This window comes from Ahaetulla prasina, chromosome 3 (genome assembly GCF_028640845.1).
Source record: "Ahaetulla prasina isolate Xishuangbanna chromosome 3, ASM2864084v1, whole genome shotgun sequence".
Lineage (NCBI taxonomy): Eukaryota > Metazoa > Chordata > Lepidosauria > Squamata > Colubridae > Ahaetulla > Ahaetulla prasina.
Window position 1 is genome coordinate 124080451 of NC_080541.1, and position 11256 is coordinate 124091706.

At 38.9% G+C, this 11256-nt stretch overlaps 1 protein-coding gene across 3 annotated transcripts in view; it reads left to right on the forward strand.

The window, feature by feature from the left end:
* TDRD5 (tudor domain containing 5) overlaps window positions 1-1450 on the forward strand; it is a 46739-nt gene extending 45289 nt beyond the window's left edge. For all 3 annotated transcript variants that reach the window (XM_058178583.1, XM_058178584.1, XM_058178585.1), the window contains one exon: window positions 364-1450. The gene's annotated coding sequence lies outside the window, so the exon portion shown is untranslated. The remainder of the gene's footprint in view (window positions 1-363) is intronic.
* The last annotated feature ends 9806 nt before the right edge of the window (window positions 1451-11256 follow it).

Consider the following 11256-nt stretch of genomic DNA (forward strand, 5'->3'; position numbering starts at 1 on the left):
GAGGCCTATTCTGATTCATATGATGAAGTAATCTTCCTGATTACCTTCCCATTTATTTGTTTGTTTATTTGCTGACTTATTTATTATCCCAGCTTTATTACTTTTATAAATAACCCAAGGCAGTGAACATACACAACACTCTTTTTCCTTCTACAATCCTGAGGTAGATACGGCTAAGGGAGAGCACGACTGGCCTAAAATCACCCAGCCAGCTGTCATGCCTAAGCAGGGACTAGAACTCACAACCTCCCAGTTTCTAGCATGCTACTTTAAACACTACATCATATTGTCTCTCACAATATAGTAAGTATGTAAATACAGATATTGATACTTTCTGACTGTAACCCTTGTGTCATTTTACAGCATAATTTCTTTCATCTACATGAGTTGGAACTTTAGTTCAGATGTAGAGGGAAGAGGAGGAAGAGGAAGAGGAAGCCATATGACTTACAAATCATTGCTTTTTGGATATGCTTGAGATGGCAGGTGGTATAATATTTCAAACACTTTCAGTATTCACTCTGAGTGACCAGGACCTTTACCAATCAGCCATCTTTTCTAATACATTTTTTATACTGAAGTTTGCAGATGACACAACAGTGATCAGTCTCATTCGAGACAATAAATCCGCATACAGATGGGAGGTTGAACAACTAGCCTCGTGGTGCGACCAGAACAACCTGGAATTGAACACACTCAAAACTGTAGAAATGGTGGACTTTAGGAGAAACTCTCCCATACTACCACCTCTTAAATACTAGACAACACAGTATCAACAGTAGAGACCTTCAAATTTCTAGGTTCTACCATATCTCACGACCTAAAATGGACACCCAACAACCAAAAACGTCATCAAAAAAGCAAAGAAAGAATGTTCTTTCTGCGTCAACTCAGCTCAAACTGCCCAGTTCTACAGAGGAATTATTGAATCTGTCATCTGCACCCTATAACTGTCTGGTTTGGTTTTGCAACCCAACAAGACAGACACAGACTTTGGAGGATAATTAGAACTGCAGAAAAAACAATTGTTACCAACCTGCCTTCCATTGAGGACCTGTATACTGCACGAGTCAAAAAGAGGGCTATGAAAATATTTACAGATCCCTCACATCCTGGACATAAACTGTTTCAACTCCTACCCTCAAAATGACACTACACACTGCACACCAGAACAACTAGACACAAGAACAGTTTTTTCCCGAATGCCATCACTCTGCTAAACAAACAATTCCCTCAACACTGTCATACTATTTACTAAGTCTGCATTACTATTAATCGTCTCATCGTTCCCATCACCCATCTCCTCCCACTTATGACTGTATGACTGTAACCTTGTTGCTGGTATCCTTAAGATTTATATTGACTGTTTCCCTATGATTATCATTAAGTGTTGTGCCTTATGATTCTTGACGAATGTATCTTTTCTTTTATGTACACCGAGAGTGTATGCACCAAGACAAATTCCTTGTGTGTCCAATCACACTTGGCCAATAAAGAATTCTATTCTATTCTATTCTATTCTATTCTATTCTATTCTATTCTATTCTATTCTATTCTATTCTATTCTATTCTATTCTATTCTATTCTATTCTACTCTACTCTACTCTACTCTACAGAGAACAGGTTTATACTTCAATAGGTCTACTACCATGTTCTCCAACCTGACATCTTTCAGGTGTGTTGTGTATAGTTGCTGGAGTTTTTTGGAATTGAAAGTGTACCATGCTTGGAAGCTACTAAGACTCAACTCACTGTGGTGCATTAGCAGCAGAAAAAGAGGGGGGAAAAAACCACCTAAAGTTTCTAGGATGGCTAACAAGTGATATATTAGCAAGATGGATTATTACACAAGAGTACCTGGAGGTAAGGGGAATGTTTACAATGAATTAAAAATTGAACTTCAAGAGAATGTTCCTTCTCACTCCAGCTGTTCCTGAAAGCTAGGCCATATTCAACTCCAGTGCGGTATGTACTCTGGGGAACTTCTAATGGAATCCAGTGAAGTGGAGGTCACAGTTCATTACATTTATATTGATGTAGCCTCAAAACAGAAGTACTCAAATGCATAGCATTACTATATCTAAAAAGTAGATGTTGAAAAGTCTTTTTGGTCTAATGCCTGTGCATTGTAAAAAAATGTATTTTCCCCCATATGTAGACCACTTACTATCTAGGCATCCACGGCAACTTTATAGAGCAGGTGGGTCTCCCTGCACACACTCCTCATGACAATGATTTTGTGAGATAGGTTAAGTTGAATGAATTCATGGCCAAGTCACAAAGTCCAAGGTCATATGGGGACTTGTACACCTGCAGAGACTCTTACGTGCACACATTTGTTCTCTCCACTATTGTCCGTCTGAACCCTAACTCTTTACTGCTCATCTCCTATAACATTAGCAATGGTAGCAAGACAGGCAAAGTAAGAGAGAGCCCAAAGTCTGAAAGGACGAGAGCAGGAGGATTAAGACCTGGAATCTGCAAAGTTAAGGTAGGAACAAGTAGACCTAGGATGCTAAGCTTAGGGGTCACCAACATTGCCTCTTCTTCAGAATCATTCTATAAAATGCAAATTTTCAGTGGTGCCATCAGTCAGTGTGACCTGGGGCACCATGTACCCTTCAATCAACACTGGGTTTGAGAATGAGTAGGCTCTATAATTAGTGCTAAAGTTAGCTAACTAAATATAGTCTATAATTGCTAACTATATAGCAATTCTGTTTTAGTTCTTTTTACTTTCCCTGATAGCTCTAAAAAGTGGGTATGCCTAGGAAATGATGGCCATTTCCCTCAGCCCAGACCTTCTAAGCTTATATAAGAAGATATTAAACTTCTTCTCCCAATAGCCTGGTTTTGCTGTATGTATAAACCAGGTTCATGACACTTCTAGGAGAAGGATATACTTGATGTTGGTCTGAAGGTCCTGGGTTGAGTAGTGAATGGATGGCTTGATCTAGACAGATCCTAGAGACTGGGAATTGTGTTTGGTACATTGAAATGTAAAACTTTAAACTATTCAGTTAAGACCCAAAACTTCTTGGATGAGAAGCAAAACGTCTTCAAAGAAAAACTAGCAAGTCCAGTTGCCTCTTGAAAAAAGCATCTTTGGGACAACCATGACCTGGATGGCTGAGAATCTCCATAGATATTCAATTAAGAAGAATACTTTTTCCACAATCAGATCTTTTCTGTGTATGTTTATAAGTTATCAGATTAAGAAATTTTGCACTCTTTCTAGAATCTCAACATCTGTTTTACATCGTGGCAATCAAAACTGGATGCAGTATGCAGCCCAAGTATGGCCTGCCAAGGCATTAACACTTCATATGATCTTGATTCTATCCCTCTGTTTATGCAGCCTAGAACTGTGTTGGCTTTTTTGGCAGCTGCAGCACACTACTGGCTCATATTTAAATGATTGTACACTAGGACTCCAAGTTCCCTCTCACAGTTACTACTATTGAGCAAGGTACCACATATACTGTACCCGTGTATTTTGTTTTTCTTGTCTAAATGTAGAACCTTACTTTTTTCACCATTGAATTTCATTTTGTTAGATAGTGCCCAATGTTCAAATCTGTCAAGATCCTTCTGTATATTAAGTCTTATCTTCTGGAGTGTTGGCTATTCCTGCTAGCTTGGTGTCATCTGCAAATTTGATCCCCTTGTCCAAATCATTGATGAAGATGTTGAAGAGTACTGGGCCTAAAACAGAGCCTTGGAGTACCCCACTGCATACTTCTCTCCATGTAGGTGCAGTTCCATTGAGGACTACATGTTGTGTGTGGTTAGCCAGTTATAAATCCATCCGGTGGTGATGCTGTCTAACCCACATTTTTCTATTTTATCAAGTAGAAGGTTATGGTCTACTTTATCAAATGCCTTACTGAAGTCCAAACAAATTATATCGACAGCATTCCTCTGATCCACTAATTTTGTCATTTTGTCAAAGAATGCAATTAGATTAGTCTGGCATGATCTGTTTTTGACAAATCCATGTTGGCTTTTGGTTATTATTTTTTTTGCTTCTAGGTGTTTGGTGATTCGTTGCTTGATTATCTTTTCCAGAATCTTTTTGAGGTCAGGCTGATAGGTCTGTAGTTTCCTGGATCTTTTTTTTTCCTTTTTTGAAGATGGGAACTACATCAGCTGTTTTCCAGTCGTTTGGCAGCTCCCCTGTGCTCCAGGATCTTTGAAAGATATAGTTCAGTGGTTCTGAGATCTCATCTGCCAGTTCCTTCAGAACCTTGGGGTGTAATCCATCTGGTCCTGGTGATTTGAACTCGTTTAGGGTAGACAGGTGCTCATATACCATTTTCTTCCCTATTTTAACTTGTGTTCCTAATCTGTTTTTTTTTATGCTGTTTTTGATAGGTTGGACTGTTTTTTCCCTTTGTGTAAAGACAGATGCAAAAAAATGAGTTAAGTAGTTCTGCTTTTTCCCTGTTGCTTGTCACCTTCTTGTCACTTTCTGCCAGCAATGGACCAATTGTTTCCTTAATTTTTTTTCTTGCTTTTAACATAACAATAACAACAACAAAGTTGGAAGGGACCCAGGAGGCCTTCTAGTCCAACCCCCTGCCCAGGCAGGAAACCCTACACCATCTCAGACAGATGGTTATCCAACATTTTCTTAAAAATTTCCAGTGTTGGAGCATTCACAACTTCTGCAGGCAAGTCGTTCCACTTATTAATTGTTCTGTCACGAAATTTCTCCTTAGTTCTAAGTTGCTTCTTTCCTTGATCAGTTTCCACCCATTGCTTGTTCCCTCCGGTGTTTTGGAGAATAGCTCAACTCCCTCTTCTTTGTGGCAACCCCTGAGATATTGGAACACTGCTATCATGTCTCCCCTAGTCCTTCTTTTTATTAAACTAGACATACCCAGTTCCTGCAACCATTCTTCATATGTTTTAGCCTCCAGTCCCCTAATCATCTTTATTGCTCTTCTCTGCACTCTTTCTAGAGTCTCAGCATCTTTTTTACATCGCGGCAACCAAAACTGAATTCCAAGCAGTATTCCAAGTGTGGCCTTACCAAGGCATTATAAAGTGGCACTAACACTTCGCGTGATCTTGATTCTATCTCTTTGTTTATGCAGCCCAGAACTGTGTTGGCTTTTTTAGCAGCTGCTGCACACTGCTGGCTCATATCTAAATGGTTGTCCACTAGGACTCCAAGATCCCTCTCACAGGTACTACTATTGAGCAAGGTACCACATATACGGTACCTGTGCATTTTGTTTCTTTGGCCTAAATGTAGAACCTTACTTTTTTCACTGTTGAATTTCATTTTGCTAGATAGCGCCCAATGTTCAAGTCTGTCAAAATCCTTCTGTAACTTGAGCCTATCTTCTGGAGTGTTGGCTATTCCTGCCAGCTTGGTGTCACCTGCAAATTTGATGAGTTCCCCATCTATCCCCTTGTCCAAGTCATTGATGAAGATGTTGAAGAGTACTGGGCCTAAAACAGAGCCTTGGGGTACTCCACTGCATACTTCCCTCCATGTGGATGTAGTTCCAGTGAGGACTACACATTGAGTGCAATTGGTTAGCCAGTTATGAATCCATCTGGTGGTGATGCTGTCTAACCCACATTTTTCTACTTTATCTAGTAGTAGGTTATGGTCTACTTTATCAAATGCCTTACTGAAGTCCAAGTAAATTATATCGACAGAATTCCTCTGGTCTACTAATTTTGTCACTTTGTCAAAGAATGCAATTAGATTAGTCTGGCATGATCTGTTTTTGACAAACCCATGTTGGCTTTTGGTTATTACTTTGTTTGCTTCTAGGTGTTCGGTGATTCGTTGCTTGATTATCTTTTCCAGAATCTTTCCCGGTATTGAGGTCAGGCTGATAGGTCTGTAGTTTCCTGGATCTGGTTTTTTTTTTCCTTTTTTGAAGATGGGAACTACATCAGCTCTTTTCCAGTCGTTTGGCAGCTCCCCTGTGCTCCAAGATCTTTGAAAGATATAGTTCAGTGGTTCTGAGATCTCGCCTGCCAGTTCCTTCAGAACCTTGGGGTGTAATCCATCTGGTCCTGGTGATTTGAACTCGTTTAGGGTAGACAGATGTTCACTTACCATTTTCTTCCCTATTTTAACTTGTGTTCCTAATCTGTTTTTTTTTAATGCTGTTTTTGATAGGTTGGATTGTTTTTTCCTTTTGTGTAAAGACAGATGCAAAATATGAGTTAAGTAGATCTGCTTTCTCCCTGTTGCTTGTCGCCTTCTTGCCACTTCCTCCCAGCAATGGGCCAATTGTTTCTTTGACTTTTTTCTTGTTTTTAACATGTTGGAAGAAGCTTTTTTTGTTATTTTTTACTCTTGTTGCTAGCCTTTGTTCGTTGTGAACCTTAGCTTTCCTCACTTGATCTTTACAGGCTCGGGCTATTTGCTGATATTCTGCCTTAGTTATTTGCCCCTCTTTCCACTTTTTATACTTATCCTTTTTGTCTTTCAATTTGTCAGATAGTTCTTTATGCATCCATGCTGGTTTCTTTTGAGATCTATTATTTTTCTTCTTCATTGATATTGTGCTAGACTGCTCTTTTATTATCTCACTTTTTAAAATTTCCCAAGCTTCTTGAGTTGTTTTCCCCTTGGGGGTTCTCATCCATGGAATCCTTCTCAAGCTTTCTCTAAGTTTATTGAAATTAGCTCTCTTAAAGTCCAAGACTCTAGTTTGATTTTGTTCTATTACTTGTATTTGCATAATGTTGAATTCCAATATTGCATGACCACTTGCCCCCAGGGTTCCTGTAGCTTCAACACCTTTCATCATTTCATCTCTGTTAGTAAGAATTAAGTACAATATGGCTGGTCCCCTTGTTCCCTTGTCTACCTTTTGGGAAAAAAAGTTGGTTCTCTCTTGTCCAAAATTCAGGCTATATCTTTCTACAGAACTGAATTGAGTGGTGTGATTACAACCAGCAAGGACATTTGGCTCGGCTGAGCTTCGTCAAATTCAGTGGACTTTAACACACATTACTTTAGTTTGAGTTGTGGTCTTTAGTGTTTGGGGAGAGGATGAGCAGTGGTGAAAGACAGGAATTGCACCCAGAAGGTCGTGGATGATTATCTTTACAAAGGAACCCAATAAGGATTAGACAGGTTGGCAATGCTCTGTTACAGAGTGCCACGTTTTTCAGAAGACTGGGGGCATAGATATCAATCCCTTCTTTATAACTTTTGGGTTCCCCCACCTCTTGCTGTTGTGGTCAGCAGTTATTGCAGAGTGTAAATGAAAGTGCTTTGAGTTTTAAATGGGCTGTCAGAAAGTATTTGGCACTGGCAGGAGGAAGCTGGAAAATGACAGCTCATTTCAGTTTTAACAAAGTGCTTTGAGGGCTGCCAAATTTTCAGGCACAGATTAGTCCTTGGAGGTCTAGGTTCCTTTTTCTGTTTGCCTCGTGGAAGGAAAGCAGAAGGGAAGATGAGGGTGGGGAGATTCTTCCCAGAAAATGAACTACTTCTTCTCCTCCCTAATTCTCACAAGAGTACAAATACAGTTTAGTGATAAGAAGAATCACAGATGTTATTCTGGGCAAGTATCCGCTTGGGACAGCACCCCCAAGGCTAAATGCTTATACTGTCACAAAAGGAATAAGAAAATGGCACAGGAAAAAAAGGCCCCAAATATTAGCAGGGTATTTATTTAGTCCATGTCCCTTAAGATCTTCACTTTTCCTTCTTTGCAGTTTTGTCGATAGGTTTTTGGTTTTAGTGGGTTTTATTGATGCCAGACCAGAAAGTTTCATTGGCTATCTTAAGAAGCTGAATAGGACTTGCTGTGCAATTGGAAGTAAGAAAATTGCAAGGAAGCCGTTCTTACAGGAAAAAAATCACCTGTCCGTGCAGCAACAACCAATTCCATCTCATCCTCAGGAGTTTTCTTATACCTTCTCCTGCTCTCTGATGAAAAAAGAAGCAGTGAATGTGCCTACATATCCATCCATTATCATTATTGTTACTTAGGACAATTTTCTGAAATTGTTGAAAAACACTGTTATTTCATTATTCAGTTCTGCTTTGATCATAAACAGAGAGATGGGGATCACAAATACATTGGGAAGCAGAGAATCATCTTGTATTTATCAGTCACTGAATGAATTCTTAATTTCAACAGACTGAGATTCAGTATTTTCTTAGCATTGCTCCAAGTGCTTCTTTCTTCTCCAGCAGCTTCAATAAACCCATAAGCACTGACTCCTTTGTTGGATACATGAACTTTTTCAACAGAAGATAAAATTGAGGCAGAGAAAGAAGCTGAGCCATTTTGGCCTTCAAACACAGAAGCAAGTTGTCATCATCTCTTAGGTCTCCTTCTCCTTCACTCAGAGTCTGGTTATATTCCAATAAGAAGATGCTGAAGCCAAAGAAGATAATTTTAGTTGCTTTTCAAGGGCTGCCAGGTATTTCCTCCTGGTCATGGTCCTGATTTGGTCCGATTAATATTCTTATAAACATTTTGAAAATTGAAATGTGCATATGGTACTTCAGTCTTACCTGGTGACAATTTTTATTTTTGGTAGGCATGGAATGTATTCCAGAGTCTGTTATAGTTCTCAGATTCTATATCCCACTTCTTTTCTCAATAAGATTTGAAAGTATAGGACTACCAGACCTGGGCTGCAAAAATCATGGCAGCAAAGGGTTGGAGTTTTCTGTATCTTTTTTTCTGCATTTTTGCAGAACTAATAACTCTAATCCAGGGCACTATTCTGACTGACATTGAGTATTATTTCATATAATCTCTTGGATATTGCAACAAAGTAGATGCATTAAGTAGTACCATTGTTTTTTCTTTCTCAATGTAGAATCTAGATAGATCGTAACGGTAGCTGATCAAAATAGGTCTCGGCAGCAGAAGTAGAGGCAAGTGATGAAACACACAGGATGATGCCATGAAACAAAACCTAAAATGTAGGTTACTTGCATCCCACATTGGGATCTAAATATAAAAAGGTGGTGTTGATGTGTTGATGTCACTGCTTGTATGTTTCTCCACCATCTGACTAGTTACCCGCAGCTGCTTGCAGGACAAAGAACCCCACTGTATCTCCATGTTGTGAATCCTTGAGAGAATCACTTTACATGTGAATCAATAGCAATAAACTAAAGAGGGCGTGTTGAACCTAAGTCCGAAGCTTCCAGATAACTCTGGGTAAAATCATTATGTGAAATATGAGACTGTAAAACAAACAAAAAATTTTATGCATTTCTTGGTGTTTTATGAATCACCATATTTGTTTAATCTTAAAAATGAGTCCTTTGAAGAAAATTTAAATATTTTTGGTTTTCTTTCTTTGCCCATCACTAAATATTAATCTTTCAACTGACAAATATTAACCATTTGCATCCACTGTTGTTACTGCTTTTATAACAGAGAGGTGCTGAGCTCAGGTGAGAGCCAAATACTTCTCAAAACTGTTTTTGAAGCATCACAGGCATATAAAGTACTTCAAGTTTGGTGATTCCCAGAGGAGAACATTTAAGAATAACCTCTGTTTCCAGAGGCAAATTAAAAATGCCCTTCCATGGTTATTTAGCCATGAACTACTAAGAAGAGAATTTCAGCTTCTGCCTTCGCCAATGTTATCATATGCATTCAGTAGAACAAAAACCCATAGCAATGAGTGCTAGTATTTTTGTCTCTGGAGAGTAGTTTAGCATGTAGATTTTCAATCCAAATCTATTTTTAGTATTACAATGGTTTTACCTGGTTATAATAAATAGGAGCTTATGATAAAGAGGAGGAAATTTTACTAAACCTGATATACAAGTTAATGGAACAGATTTTGTTTATAATATGGGAACCATTAGAAGATATACTGTAATCCTTTGCTTGTAGTCATAGTGTCTAATGGTTCACCACTCAAGCTCACCCAGTGTGTATAGCAGCTCTCAGAAACCATCTTGTAGAATAGAAAGTAGGCAATTTGATGGCAAGCTATGCAAAAGGAAATGGATGTAACATTGGCCAGCCATATAAGCTAATTTTTAAAAGACTGAAGTGAAATTCCTGGAAGATATGAACATCAACAGCTTTTAACTAGAATGCTCAAGGCATCTGTCCTAATGCACTGGGTGTCCCAATTATCTTAAATTGCTAGAAGCTAAAAGTGGGCAGCAAGAGAAACATGTACTAAAGTATAAAAGGCATCCTGACATTCACAGAATTTGGAGATGGGGCTTTAGGGGTGTCTTATGAGTTTGCTGTGAGGGAATCTTCTCCACCAGGTGCTTCATAAATGCTGAGGAGAAGATTCAGTTATCCTGCTTTTTCCAACCCATCAGAACTATGAGCAAGTCCCACAGCTATGCTCAAATAGAGTAGTACCATCAGACATTCTCTTTGTTCCTGGGATCCCTCCTCTGCCAGTCCAGACTCCAAATTGCAGCCAGAGCTATGCAGGCATCAGTGTGCCTTTTTTTCAAACCTTGGGCTTGACTATACACACGATCCTGAGTGTCCTGAATATGTATTGTGCATATCTCTAGTTCCATTTTAACTGGATGACATTGGACCACATTGTCCTACCTATAATCTTACTCTATAAGAAAGCTGTAGACCAAGATGGAGCTATGTTATTCAGCCATGCTACCATTGCCTAGATATCAGGTCACTCAGGAGGACCTGATTTTGTGCTCTGCCCCTCCAGTAAATTAGCTTTGTTTGTCTGGTTTCTTAACCATCTGGTCTTAGTAGCCTTGGACCTATACTGGCTGTGATAATGGGAATTAGAGTCCAATAAATCTGGAAAACATTTGGTTGAAGAAAATTAACTCTACATCTAAATTATGTATGCTCAGGCTTCAATATCCATCCATATGCTCTGAGTCTAATCATGGCCTTTATGCTTTCTGCTCAACATGAGCATTTACAAGGTATTTTTTCCGCTATTTAGCAATAAAGTACTGCTAAAATAAAATAAAAATATGGCCAGCCAGAAGGTATATCTCCAGATTCTGACCCTCACCACCATTAAAGCAGCCTGTAGCTTTTCTCTGCAATTCCATCTTAAATCCAAGATGCATGTACCAATTCTGTAATACTTCAAGTTCCATCCTATACAAGTTCTTTTCATTTTTAATCCAAATGCATTTTATTATTATGAGGAGGAACAAAAGAACATAATAGAAATAATTGACACACTGCAGAAAAGAAGGACCCACCAACTGGCTGAGATCACAGTTAGCCTCCAACAACAATATTCCAGATGGCTGGCTTTCTTAGTTACTAAAAATGATCAACC